Source organism: Ceratotherium simum, chromosome 15 (assembly GCF_057802395.1).
Source record: "Ceratotherium simum simum isolate JZ-2026a chromosome 15, ASM5780239v1, whole genome shotgun sequence".
NCBI classification, from domain to species: domain Eukaryota; kingdom Metazoa; phylum Chordata; class Mammalia; order Perissodactyla; family Rhinocerotidae; genus Ceratotherium; species Ceratotherium simum.
Window position 1 is genome coordinate 20,259,495 of NC_141914.1, and position 14,598 is coordinate 20,274,092.

Below are 14,598 nucleotides of genomic sequence, written 5' to 3' on the forward strand. Positions count from 1 at the left end.
TTATTTTAATATACCATTTGCTTATACTTGCTAATCAGGCAACTGTAGACTATCTCCCTAGTTAACATTTTCCTAGCAGAATGCCACTTGGTTTTTAATACTCAACCTTCATAAAACATATGTATCTCTCAGTATAATGTTTTTCAGCTGTTGTTTTTATAGGAAACTATATTTACAGCCCCAAAACTCAATGCATCATATCTAACAAAATGATGTGCAGATAATCCTCAAGTTACATTCCACATAAAATTGGCACAACATGTTGAATGTCAACAAGGAAGATATGCATGACAGCAATATAAGAAACATTTCTTTTAAAAATAGCCTAATGTCAGTTTTCCACTTTCCCCTTAACTTCTTCCCCCCTTTCTTTCTTTTGCTTCTCTTCCCTCCCTGAACAACTCACTCCAAAATGCATGAGGTGGAACCAAGCCAGAAGGCATCTGCACAGCGGTGGGAAGGGGAAAATGCAGTGGCCCAGAGTGAAGTGTCACAGCCTGAGGAAAGTGAAGAGGACATCCACAAAGGGGGTAAAAGAGGTGACCAGCATGGGGTTTCAGAGTCTGAATGTGCTGAGCAGGGTGCACATGAAAGGTCTGGCAGGTGGCTTAGCATGGGGAGTTCAATCACAGGCAGGCTAAGAAGGGTTTCCTCATAGCAAGATGGCCCCGTGTAGAGTAGGGAAGGATAAAAAAGACAGCCACTTTATGTAGGAGAGGCAGCAGCAGCAATGAGATATTGGTTACATATGCAGGAAAATTATAAAATAAGTAATATGTTAAGAATAAGGAGAGTCTGGTTTCTCACTGTCAGAGAAGAGAATTATAAATATCTGAAGGGAGAAAGCTAAAGTAAATCCTGGGGTAGTGGATTGGAATTGGAATTACCAGCGAAAGTCTATAGTTTTCAATATAGAAAGACAGATAGCTACAGAAATAAATACAGATGTAAATATGCATATGTGTATACATATATCATCTTGGTCTGTTCACTGAGACAGCCTAGAGGCAGTGACACCTCAAAAGTAATTAACACACAAAGCCATCACGTCTTGGTTTCTAAATAACATTATTTACTAAAATAAAGCAAGGATCCTTGGAGAAATGGCTGATTCCAAGGTTGGCATAGAGATAGAACAAATAAGCCAGGAATATCTTGTGCCAGAAAGTAAGAAAGTACTTAAATTATGATGATAACATGTCAAAGCCAGCTTGAAGGAGCTCTCAATGGTCAAAACAGATAATTTGAACATCAAAAAAAAATTTATATTAACAAATTGTAACCCATTACACAAAATAGGAATCCATCAATCCATACTAATATAAATAATGAATATGTTGAAAGTTTGATGATCAGGATATTTATCTAGTTCCAAAGTACAACCCTCCTCCAAATATTTATTAATTACAAGTGAAAAAGTAATTTACAATGAAAAAAAATCTTGCACAAATCAACTTTATCAAGTAATCACAGATGATACTATCAGTTATGTGATAAACTGAAATCATGGGTCACCTGATAGGAGGTCGAGAGAAGAACAAAATGTCACTTTTGTAATATTTTTGCCCAAAATACACAGCCTGAATTTAATCATGAATTAACATCAGAAGAACCCAAACTGAGGGTTATTCTACAAGATAACCTGTCTGTGATCTTCAAAACTGTCAATGTTACAAAACTCAATGAAAGACTGAAAAATCTTTCAAGATTGAAGTAGACTAAAGAGATATAACAACTAAATATAACATGATTTTTTACCAGAAACTTTATTATAAAGGACATTAATCGGAATAATCATTAAAATCTGAGTTGGAGGGGCTGGCTGGTGGTGTAGTGGTTAAGTTTGTGTGCTCCGTTTTGGCAGCCCAGGGTTTGCAGGTTCGGATTTGGAGACGCTGACCAATGCACTGCTCATCGAGCCATTCTGTGGCGACGTCCCATATATAAAATAGAGGAAGATGGGCACAGATGTTAACTCTGGGCCAATCTCTTTCACCAAAAAAAAAAAAAAAATCTGAGTTGGGTCTCAGGATTCATATATCAATGTCCTTGCTCGTAAAAATATACACTAAAGTATTTGAGGATAACAGGGCTTCATATCAGCAAATAGTTATGGTAAGTAAAAAAGAAGAATTGTTTTTACTATACTTGAGACTTTATGTAAGACTAAGATTGTTTTAAAATAAATAACATAAAATGTTTTTTTTTTAAGGCCTAAACATCTGACTTCTGGGAAAATGAAGTAGATATGCTTTCCCTATTCCATTTGCTAAGTATAATTATAAACCCTGAACACTATATAAAACAAAAGTAAGATTCTTAAAGATGGAGATAAGAGGCAGACACTGTGGTGAGCGCTAGACATATATTTGCTTATAGAATTAAAACTACATGATAGTTATAGGAGAATGAATATAGCATATAATGGTTTCGTGCTCTGATAATGTAGGTAAAATACAACAATCAAAACTGGGGAGATAAAGGGGAGAAAATACGGAAGCAGAATAGACTTGTTGATTGCTTTATGCCGTCTATCTAGGATAAAAGAATATTACTTCAGATCAGATGTTGGTAGAGAAAGACTGGGTGGGAAGAAGTGGCTTCTAGCTAATTCCAGTATTGCTAATAGTAGAGAGCTAATAGAAAATAAGTAAATGGAAAAAAAAGGGAACTTAGAATATCATATAAACGTGTTAGTATAAAAGTAAATATTAGTATAAAAATACAACCTTCCTGAACACTAAAAAGTATACTTAAGAAAGATTAAAAAACAAATAAAGGAAGAATAGATCATAACTTTTTTTTAACGGTTATACAGGAGAAGGGACAGAATAGAGTGAAGGGAACAGGGAAAGAAGCTTGACTTCTTTGAATATATCTTTTTGAGATTTGAATTTGGAACTAGGTCAATATTTCCCCAAATAATATTAACAATATTAAAATTATAAATCACTCCCTTCAATTAAAAATGAAATAAATGAACCGAAATATGTATTCAGTTGGATAAACTATTCTAAGATTCTTTAAAACACACTAATTCAACTTTACATGACTAGTAGAATATATCCTAAGGAAAAAGAAGGTGCAAATAGGGTCTTAAACTGTTTTCGCTAATCCATATTATTTGTAGTAATGTAGTAGATTTTGCATCTGTGTATTAGGGGATAAAGCAAATGAGTAGTCATGGGGCATTCCATAATTTCCAGCAGCATCATTGAGAAGTATAACTCCTGCCATGGGATAAAGGTGATATAGATGAAAGAAAGGAGTCAAGTAAAAACTCTGTCATCCTTACTTTGTAACTCATGGAAGTATCAAAATAAACTCATGATATATTTTATCTTTAAACAATATGTCCTAACTCTGTTCACTGAAAAGACTTAGAAACAATGTCCAAACCAGAGGGAATACGCACTTCTATTGTCCAAACTGAATTCTCCATACACCATTTCACACTTAAAGGAACCAGGACTTAGAGAATTGGCCGATTTGTTTCTCTATGAGTCTGGAACATGTTGACATACCAGTGAAAACTCTTTTTTTTTTTTTTTTTTGTGAGGAGGACCAGCCCTGAGCTAACATCCAATGCCAATCCTCCTCTTTTTTTTTTTTGCTGAGGAAGACTGGCCCTGGGCTAACATCCATGCCCATCTTCCTCTACTTTATATATGGGACGCCACCACAGCATGGCTTGACAAGGGGTGCGTCGGTGCGCGCCCGGGATCTGAACTGGCGAACCCCGGGCCGCCGCAGCAGAGCGTGCGCACTTAACCGCTTGCGCCACCTGGCCGGCCCCTGAAAACTCTTAAAGACTTTAAGATGGGGTCAGAATAACTCAGAAGCCAATTTGAAAAGGCTCCCACTATCAAAAATGGGAAAATTTGAGCATCAATTTGAATAAAAACTGCAGTGAATTGAAACATACCAAATACATTTCAAACTATTAGTTCAAACAAAAGTAAAAAAAAAATTAAACCAAATTGGTCACTTTGCTAATGATTCAATTCATTATTTGAAAACTGGAGAATAAAAGGAAAGAACCAGATATTCATGCTAACTTTCCCATACAATTATACCACAGGGTAACCAAATCAAAATAAAAGGAAGTGTCTTTTTTTTTTTTTTTTTTTGTGAGGGAGATCAGCCCTGAGCTAACATCCATGCTAATCCTCCTCTTTTTGTTGAGGAAGACTGGCTCTGAGCTAACATCTATTGCCAATCCTCCTCCTTTTTTTCTTCCCCAAAGCCCCAGTAGATAGTTGTATGTCATAGTTGCACATCCTTCTAGTTGCTATATGTGGGACACAGCCTCATCATGGCCGGAGAAGCGGTGCGTCGGTGCGCGCCTGGGATCTGAACCCGGGCCGCCAGTAGCAGAGTGCACACATCCAACCACTAAGCCACTGGGCTGGCCCAAGGAAGTGTCTTTTTATAGAAATACTCTGGGTAGTAAATGAAGAAGGAATGATAGAAGTAAAATATCACCATACCTAAGTGGATCAACAATCTATCTAGACAGTGAGGGGCTGCTAACAACCACATATTACGTGTTTCCTCCAGAGGAAGAGAACATCATTAATAAAACAGTCATGTTGATAACATTGTCACTCAATCTGATCAAGTCCCTAAGTCAACCTACCAATTTACAGAAAATAAGAAATTCTAAATTCCACCAAGGAGAAGCAATCAGCAAAATCTAGAGTTTGGGAAACTCTCCGGAACAAATGACCCAGGTTCTTCAACAAAGAAATTGCAAAATTAAAAAAAATAAATAAAAGTGTTATATACAGAAGAGACAGTAGAGTAGAAATTGGGGGGTGGAGGAGGCGAGGAAGAAGCCTAGAGTGAAGGAAGCCTAGAGATTAAGAGATTTAAAAGACATCACTCATCCATAACATTTGAATCTTATTTGGATTCTGAAAAGTATATATATTATTAAAACTAATTAGAACATTTATTAGAGAATTGGAAATTTGAATGCTGATACATAACTGATGACGTTAGGAATTACTGGGATTTTTTTTCTAGTTGTGATAATTTTATGGTTACTTTTTAAAGGAGCTCTATGGTTTAAAGATATATACTGATATATTGACAAATTAAATAATAGGATGTCCAAGATTAACTTCAAAATAATATTGAGGGAATAAGGGAGTGAAAATGAAACTAGATTGGCTATAATTGATAAATTATTAAATCTGGGTGATGGTACTTGGGGGTTCTCTATACTACTCTACCTACTGTTATACATATGTGCTTGAAATTTTCCATGATAAAAGTTTCAAAAAAAAATCACATAGGAGAATACCCCATCCCTCTGGCCATAGTGATTGGTTTGGGAATGAGCTCAGACTCAGAGAAAAATAATCAGAGAATTCTGGTAACTGAGGGTGCTGCTTTTATCTGCTATATACGGACTCATGGAGCTTTGTGTATACAATCCTAGATTTGCTCAAGACCACCCTGGAGAGACAACCTGCACCAGAGTTAGGGCAACCCAGAAGAAAGCAGACCCATGACGGAGAAAAAGACCTGGTCCTGATAATGTCATGTACCACCCTCTGGAACCATCCAGCTGTGATTAAACAAGGTCCTCTGTACTTCAAAAATAATTTTTTAAAAGAATTTTATTATTAAATGTCAATAGAATTTGGAAAAATGTCTCTTAGCACTGCTGGAGAAATCTTGGAGAAATATGAACTGAAAGATGGCACAGCTACACAGAGTCCCAAACTATTTGAACAATTACACACAGAAGATGGATAAATGATAGTTACAGGCCTGAAGGAGGATTTGTTCTCCAACACTCTTGCTCTGTCCTAACCAGCATTTTATCACAATCTTGGATTAAAATACAAATGGCATACTGATCCATTTTCACATGCACAAATCTAGGAGTCATTGATAAATTACAGAGCTTTAAATGAAGATTTAGAGAGATCATAATATCTAGAAAAAAATGAGTTGCAATTGATGACTTTGTTTTATATGGAAAAATGAATAGCTTTGCATAAAAACTAAAAAAGTCAATTTTATAAGCACAGAAAAGAGTCTAACAGCAAATCATGGGTAAAGGCCTGGGATTTCAATTGGATGCAAATTCAACTGATCTAATTGTCAATAATTGTGGTAAAAATTATATATACATATATAAGCAATTTAACAGGAACACAATTTCCAGACCAGCTGAATAATAGTTCAACTGCATTTTGCCTTTTGTCCTTGCCAGAGTAAACATAGATCTTGTATTATGTTCTTATTAACATATTTAAGGAATAGATTTTTTAAAGTAGAAGGCTCCATGAGAGGGAAAGGACAATTATAAAGAAAGCTTGTAATGGTTACTGACCTGAGACTGTTTAGTCTGAGGAAAATCAGACTGCATGGTAACTCCCTTATTTAATGAAAGCGGTGAAGACGTGTGGGAAACGTATTCAATTTGTTCTATGTAGATTCAGAACTGGGACTCAAGGATGGAAAATACAGAGATGTAGGTTTAGATTTAAGAAGAGAAATGATTCTCTAACAATCAGAGCTGTCTGAAAACAGAAGCTTCTTTGTGAAAGCAGTAAACTCCCTAATCACTGCGAATGTTCCCAAGAAACACCCCTGTAGGTGATTGGTACCTCCCCGCTACAGGGAGATGGGAGGTTCAGCTAAATGAGCTTTACAGACCTTTTACAATTTGATATCATATTATTAAGTTACTTATACTAATATTCAAATAAATCATATTTATTACAGATATTTTATAAAGCTTGTCTATAAGAGGAGGATGTTCTTGTACATTTGTTATTGTCCATTTCTCAAAAATTATCAAAATACCTGAAGAATGGCAACAAAAACCCTCAGCTTCTTATATGCATTGGTTCCTACTTGACTCTTAATTTTCCCCCATCGTATCTTTCAATCTAAACAACTCAGCTAATTCACCAAGCATGCCACTACCACGCACTTAATAACATTAACGTGCTGGCCAAAGTCTCCATTAAACTCTTAGATTTTGTGAATCAGCAGCTCTCTAAATGATTTAAGTTGCTTCCTCCTTTCTCTACTGATTGCCAAGCAAAACTTCATAACAGATATATGAATATATTCTGCTGAGCATAATCTAAAAACACATAACCTTTTCACAGCAAAAACCAAGTTAGAGCTTACCTGGATTCAGGGCATCTTACATGCTTCAAACTCATATGTGTGATTTATCGCATGAAAGGGAATCTAAGGACATATTTATCCTTGATCAATTTAGTCTAAATATTGACTTATAAATGACCAGAGTATATTTTGCCAAACTCGGGTGTTTAAGATGCAGTCCCAAATATCTCTAGGTTCCATCACTCTAGATGAATGATTCATAAATCTGTAAATCAACTTATTCATAAAATATGTATTGAGTGACTATATGTCACACCCTGTGCTAAGCCTTGGGAATAAAAGATGAAGAAAATAGTCCTGATCTCTGTCCTCATGGAGCTTACAATCTAGTGGAGTAGACAGACATCAATCATGTTATACCATAATCAAACATAAAATCTGAGCTGTAATTACTGCTACCAATGAGAGCTACAGGGTGCTGTGAAATCATATTAATAACGGGATTAGACTGGTCAAGGTCAGGGATAGCTCCCTAAAGAAGTGACAATAGATCCTTTCTAAAGAATGAGTAAAAGTTCTTCTAGACAAAAAAGACAGGGAAAGCATTTTATGCTTGCAACATCGGAAAAGCTTTCTGGTGGGATGAAATATCACAAGAATAAAAGACTAGAAGAGATCTAGGATCGAGAAGGGCATGATAAAAAGAGCCTGGAGTGAGATAAGCCTGGAAAAATAGGTAGGGCCAGGGGCGGGGCCGGCCTGGTGGCATAGTGGTAAGTTTCGCTTCGGCAGTCCGGTGTTTGCAGGTTCAAATCCCAGGCGCAGACTTATGCACCACTCATCAAGCATGCTGCGGAGGCATCCCGTATATAAAAGAGTAGAGGAAGATTGGCACAGATATTAGCTCAGCAACAATATTCCTCAAGCAGAAAGAGGAAGACTAGCAACAGATGTTAGCTCAGGGCCAATCTTCCTCATCACAAAAAGAAAGAAAAAAAAAGGTAGGGCCAGACAACACACCCCCTTCAAAGGGTGGTAAATATGATTGGGATTGGATTAACATTTCAAATTGTCATGGATCATTTAGCAAGAGGGAGAGGAATAATGACGCAGAGTAGAAGCCAGTAAACTAGCTTTGAGGCTATTCTGCTAATCCATTTGAGAGAAAGGTAGTTTGGATTGGTTTCACCATGGAAGTAACGAAATTGGTTTTATATGGGCGATATTTAGAAGGTAAAAGTGATAGGACTTGAATAGATCTAAATCTGACTTTGGCCTATAAATTTTATTTCAATAAATTGAGTTGTCTACTGCTTCTTTATCCAGAGAATTCCCTAAGTTTGTAAGCTGTGTCAGTCAGAGTTCTCCAGAGAAACAGAATCAATAGGATACATAGATTTATTTTAAGGAATTGGCTCACACAATTGTGGAGGCTGGCAAATCCAAAATTTGTAGGACAAGGCAGAAGCCTGAAAATTCAGGTAGAATTTCTATGTTAGTCTTGAGACAACATTTCTTCTTCTCTGGGAAACCTCAGATTTTGCTTTAAGGCCTTCAAGTGATTGGATAAGGCCCAGCCACATCACTGAGGGTGCTTTACTTCAAGTCATCTGATTGTAAATGTTAATCTCATCCACAAAATACCTTCACAGCAACATCTACACTAGGGTTTGACCAAACAACTGAGCACCACAGTCTAGCCAAGTTGACAGACAAAATTAACCACTGCATGAGCCATGTATAAATTTATCTCTTTTGGTACCTCAGAAGATCCCTCTAAGTACAGCATTTTGAAATCTAGTGAACAAATCCATATAAGCTTTTCGTGAATTTATTAGCTCTAATAAATTAACTTTAATAAAACATCAGTTCATTTTAACCCTAGGTTTTCCAGGATTAAAAAAATATGTATTGTTTTCATCTTTCCTCATGTCACAGGCCCTCTGTTATATTTAATCTCCTTCTTCAAGCAATTGTAAGCTACCTGGATTTTCTAGCATAACACAGATATTAAGAATAAGGGAAAATGTGTTATGTTAACTTTGAATCAAAGACTGAGATTAGTCTAACATGACCAAGAAACCACCCTGCATGACACTACCAATCTGCACAACTTCTCAGCACATCTGTTAGGAATTTTAGTATTAGAACGTCCTCAGTGTATTAGCAAATCTGGAGGCTTTATTGAAAACTCCTAAGAAATTTATTAAAAGTTTTCATGAGGACCAATCATGCCACATACCTGCAGGAACTCACTTTAACAATCCTAGAACCAAAGAAATGACCAGATTTCTCTTATATTTTGCTATGTTGACTTCCACATATCTTCTCCTATATGAATTACCCAGACATAAGCAAGACCACCCTCATCAGAATAACTTCTGTGTGTATGTGCATTTGGTGTAAATCTTTGGCAAAAATTTTAAGTCAAAATAAAGCACATTGGTTTGCTTTAAGTGTTCATTTACACATCATGGTCCCCAGCACACCACTTCTCCTCCCCATCAATGCATATGCAGACCCACATATTATACAATTAATATCTTTTCCCTAATATTTCTGTAGTAAAGGCAATATATAAATCTGTAGGATGAACATAGTGCATCTCCCTGAAATAACTTTACTACAAGATTTGGAAGAAAAATGTCAAATAACTAGTCAGAATTTTAAAATATATATATTTTTTCTCTTCTTGGGACTCTTGCTATCCTGGTATCTACTTCTACTCTCTCTCTCTAACTTTTGTTGTGTGTGTGTGAGGAAGATTGGCCCTGAGCTAATATCTGCCAATCCTCCTCTTTTTGCTGAGGAAGACTGGCCCTGGGCTAACATCCATGCCCATCTTCCTCCACTCTACATGGGACGCCGCCACAGCATGGCTTGCCAAGCAGTGCGTCGGTGCGGGCCCAGGATCCGAAGCGGTGAATCCGGGGCCGCCGCAGCGGAGCATGCACTTAACTGCTTGCGCCACCCAGCCAGCCCCTCTCTCTAACTTTTTAATTAATTTTTCTATGTTTTCATTCTTGCCTGCCACCCACTAAGGGATTTTCTCAGTCTGAACTTCTAGCTCACTCACTCATTTTCAGCTGTATCCATCCTGCTGTTTATCTCAGCTATTGTGTTCTTGATTTCCACCACTATTTCTTTCAGGCCTAATATTTCTGCTTGATTCTTTGTATGAACTTTCCTGTTTCATATCCTCCTATAGCTCGTTAAGCATTTTGTTCTGCTTATCGTAAAGTCTTAATTCATCAGTTCCAGTAACACCACTCCATATTGTATAGTCTGTTGTGTTTCTTTTTCGTAGTTCGACTTCTCAAATGTCTAGTTATTTTGGTCAGTGGGCTCATGTCCCCCTGAAGATGTCAGCTACCATATCAGATAATGTGTAAGAGAGAAAGGCCAATATCCAGGCCCTGGATGTGTCCTTGGTGAGTTGCAACAGGAGTAAAGGGAAGAGCCCTGGGGAAGATTCCATCATTGGCGTCATTTACTGCTCCCATTTGCAGTCACTTTACTAATTAGGGATCTATTTTTTTAACCATTAGAAAAAAAGCAGCACTGGGAGGGGGCAGCTCTTTAGTAATTATCCAGTAGCCCTGAGAGTTTGAAAGAGAATGGGATGGAGGAGTAAATGCCTGAGAGCAGCCAGTCAGCCATGCCATTAGTCTTCAGCTACTCACCCCAGCAGACCTTGTTCACGGCTTGATATTACCTTCCAACACCAGGTGGCCTGAGCTGTTGCTGAGATGGTGGCGTCAGCAATGATTACCCAACTCAATGTGGAGGGAAAGCAAGGGCAGAATTTAAAAATCACCCCCATCCATCTTCCACTGCTGCGTCTGGCTGATCCCTACTCCAAGCCACTAAAACCCCCATCCCTTCTCCATACATGCCAGCGCAAGGTTTCTTATTATTTTTGTGTTCATTTCTCAGATTTGAGCTGCCCTCTAACCACTGCATGGTTGATTTTAGAGAAGAAACTAATAGCTCGTGCTACATCATTTTTCAAGGAACCAGAATCCAAAACAGAATTTATCTCCTAAAGCAAACATTATTATGGAGTAGAATGCAAGGTTCACATGAACAAATCCGATAAAATACCAAAATTAAAACACATTTTATTCTTGCATCGTATTTCCTCAAATTATGCCCAGGGTGTACCTTCTTCAACTCACAGGCTATACCTGTTCAATCTACTCTGCCGTTATAAGACCTCTTTGGGAAAATCTCAGAAGCGCTGGCTTCATTGATCAGCGAAATAATCTTTTGTTACAAATCCCACCAGTCTGCCCAGCAAAGAATGAGACTCACTGCTTTGTAACTCGGTGGTCTCCAGAGAACGCTTCTCACTCATGACTGGGAGTTTCCACTGCAATCACACAGCAGAGCGGCCCATTTACGGTAGCTTGCGTATTTATACCAATGACCCCACAATTTCACTCCTGAGTTCCTTTAAAACTCTCTCCACAGGTCATTAGCAGCAGAGGGCCTACGGGATTCCAGATATGCTGGAACCACAAAACAGGGGAGGAGAAAACAAAACCCTCAGCAAGCACCAGGACCTGGGCAAACCAAGTCATGAGCCAGATACGCAGTAGGTAAGTGCATACACTTACAAAGAGCAGAGTAAGAGAGATTCTAAGGTCCAGAAGGCCAGTGGCTGTGCACATGGGAAGATAGTCTGCAACTAGGAGCTTGGAAGGCAGGGAGGAAATAGGAACAGAACACACAGAAGAGGGGAAAGCAGGGCCTTGATTGGGATCCTGAAGCGGTTGATCAGCTGCCCTCATGTTCCTCTCCCCTGGGTGTGAACCAGTCCATACTGAAGCTGACCAGGGGAAGACACCTGCGCATAGCTGCTGTGCTGGACAATGAGGTGGAAGGTAGGTGGAGCAAAGACATTTTCTTGACAAGAAACTGGGACGGATGGTATCAGTCTAGTTTTTCAATTTCATCTAGTTTTTCAATTACATGTAGAACGTACCTAGCATTTACTGGCATTTGATCTAGTATCTCTGATCTGTCTGTTAAGAGATAATTCAGGAGTAGAGAGTATCTTCTTTAGAAAACTACAAGCAAAAAATTCACTTATTCCCCTGCTCTCTCCCTTTTGTTCCCAAGTGCACCCTTCACACCACCATTGCCAAGTGTTTTTCTCTCTGGTTTTCTGCCTTTGATGTGCTTGAAGAAATTATTATTGGCATTAGAGACTCTTGCAGGTTTACTTTGAACTATTTTTCTGGTTTGCCTAATGTTTACTATGCCCTTGACTGGCCACAATTCTGAGCTACCCTGGTCTCATCTCTTCCCCTTTCTGTAAAGATAACTTTTCTTATTGCTGTGCTCTTTTTTGAAAATTGGACTTTTAGGGCCAGCCCCGTGGCTTAGTGGTTAAGTACGCTCGCTCCACTACTGGCGGCCCGGGTTTGGATCCCCGGAGCGCACCGACGCACCGCTTGTCCGGCCATGCTGAGGTGGCGTCCCACGTACAGCAACTAGAAGGATGTGCAGCTATGACATATAACTATCTACTGGTGCTTTGGGGAAAAAAAGGAGGAGGATTGGCAATAGATGTTAGCTCAGAGCCAGTCTTCCTCAGCAAAAAGAGGAGGATTAGCATGGATGTTAGCTCAGGGCTGATCTTACTCACCAAAAAAAAAAAAGAAAAGAAAATTGGACTTTTAGGCTTACTGTGATTTCTTTGGTTTCAATTCCTTTTCTCCTTTCGTGGTGCCCTTAACATCTTATTTTGTCCATTTTCAATCTCTGAAATTCAATATTGTGATGAATGTCTCTTCATTTGTTTAGTTTCCTTTCCCTATATAATTGCTGTGTTAAATTTTGGTGCTTCTTGATGCTTCTTCTTATTTATATTAACAGATAAATAAGGCACAAATTTTTGTTCCCTACAAAGAATCAAGCCAATATAGAGATTTTCTTTGTGAATTTTAAGATGGCCTATTCTAGGAAGAGGACAGAACTCATCCACACGCTTTGCCTTAACTTAGGATTTCGTCCTGGCTTGGCCTCTATTGGGTGCATACTTCAAATCTCCCAACATTATTACTCTATCTAATTTGATTGTCCAATCTCAGGTAACATTTTCAGTTTCTGTCTTAAATATTATAGTGTATTTTTTTTATATTTTTGTCACTTTGTTGCATGAGCTTTGCTGGTCAAGCCTTACATACAACATTGCCTCCTTCTCTTATCCTACTAATCATCCCACTTTTGCCAGATTTTTATGCTGGAAGCCCCACGTTCATCCAAGAGCAAACTAGTTGAGCAGTCACAATGTGTCAGCACTCTGCCAGGCCCAGGGAAACCCGGCAGTCACCACGAAAGTGATAATTTCAGCTCTCATAAAGCTGAGAAGCCTTCAAGGCTTTCCATTACTGCCAAGCAAACATTTATAATTTTCGTAGACGCATTTTTAGATCATAAAGTAGTTTTATTATTTTAAAATTTTCTCTGTCATTAGATGTTGTCAGTTGATTACTTTATCATCTTCATTTTCTTCAAATATGACATTATCTAATGAATTTGAGTAGATGGGGAGGGAGGTGGAAGAGAGGCTTGGTCAATTCTTACAAGAAATTCTTTTGTACTATACAATAGTTTTCACTTAGGTTTTAGTTTACAAAAAAATGTCCTGTGATTTCTGTTCAAAATCTTGATGATAATCCCTGAGGCAGCCTCTCCCCACAAAAATATCTGTGAAAACCATAAAATGTGGAAAGACTCAACACATCAAAAAAACTAAAACTGAGAGTTATAAAGTTATCTGGATCTAAAGAAACTTTTGCTAACCATCCAGGCATTATCTCTATTTCAACAGAGCTGCCACACCTACTGAAACAAAAGCACAAGTACCCTTTGTTCCTCCCTCATTTTCATACCTCTGACTCAGAATTCCTCTCCTCTGCAGGTGATGCCTTTTAATTGGTTATAATTCTCCTTATCCTACCCTATAATGTGGAATTCCTACTTTTTTTATGACACTCTGAGAAGACAAATATATGAAAATCTAAATAATCTTAATAAGAGCTCACACTTATAGAAGATTATTCTGTTCAAGATATGGTTCTGAGCACCTCACGTATGTTATTTCATTTAATCCTCACAATTATCCTATGAAGGGTATTATTACCATTCTACAGATGAAAAACCTAAGGAACAGAGGTTCTGTAATTGTCATAAGATTATTTACTAAAGAAGAGGCAAGGCCAGGATATAAATAAGCATTCCAGTTCTCTGTACCTTCGTGTAAATTAGGACAATCTAGAAATTATGTGTCTGGAGGCTCTGGGCCTAGGAGGTGTATTGACCCTGCCATTGAGCATAATTCCTGCTCATATTGTTGATGAAAGGCAATGTGCTGATGCTATTGTGTATGATGATGTCTCAGAGTTAAATTTTCAATAAAAAGGGGTGAATGCGTATGAAGAGGTGCTTAGAAGGTGGAGAGAATACAGTTGAGCTTTATTTTCCAATTTA

At 38.0% G+C, this 14,598-nt stretch overlaps 1 long non-coding RNA gene across 1 annotated transcript; it reads left to right on the forward strand.

Moving 5' to 3' along the window:
* The first annotated feature begins 353 nt into the window (after positions 1–353).
* LOC147915129 (uncharacterized) lies at positions 354–11,691 on the forward strand. Its single transcript, XR_015554383.1, has 3 exons — positions 354–530; positions 5,447–5,590; positions 11,572–11,691. It is a non-coding gene; the product is annotated as an uncharacterized LOC147915129 (long non-coding RNA).
* Positions 11,692–14,598: the final 2,907 nt, after the last annotated feature.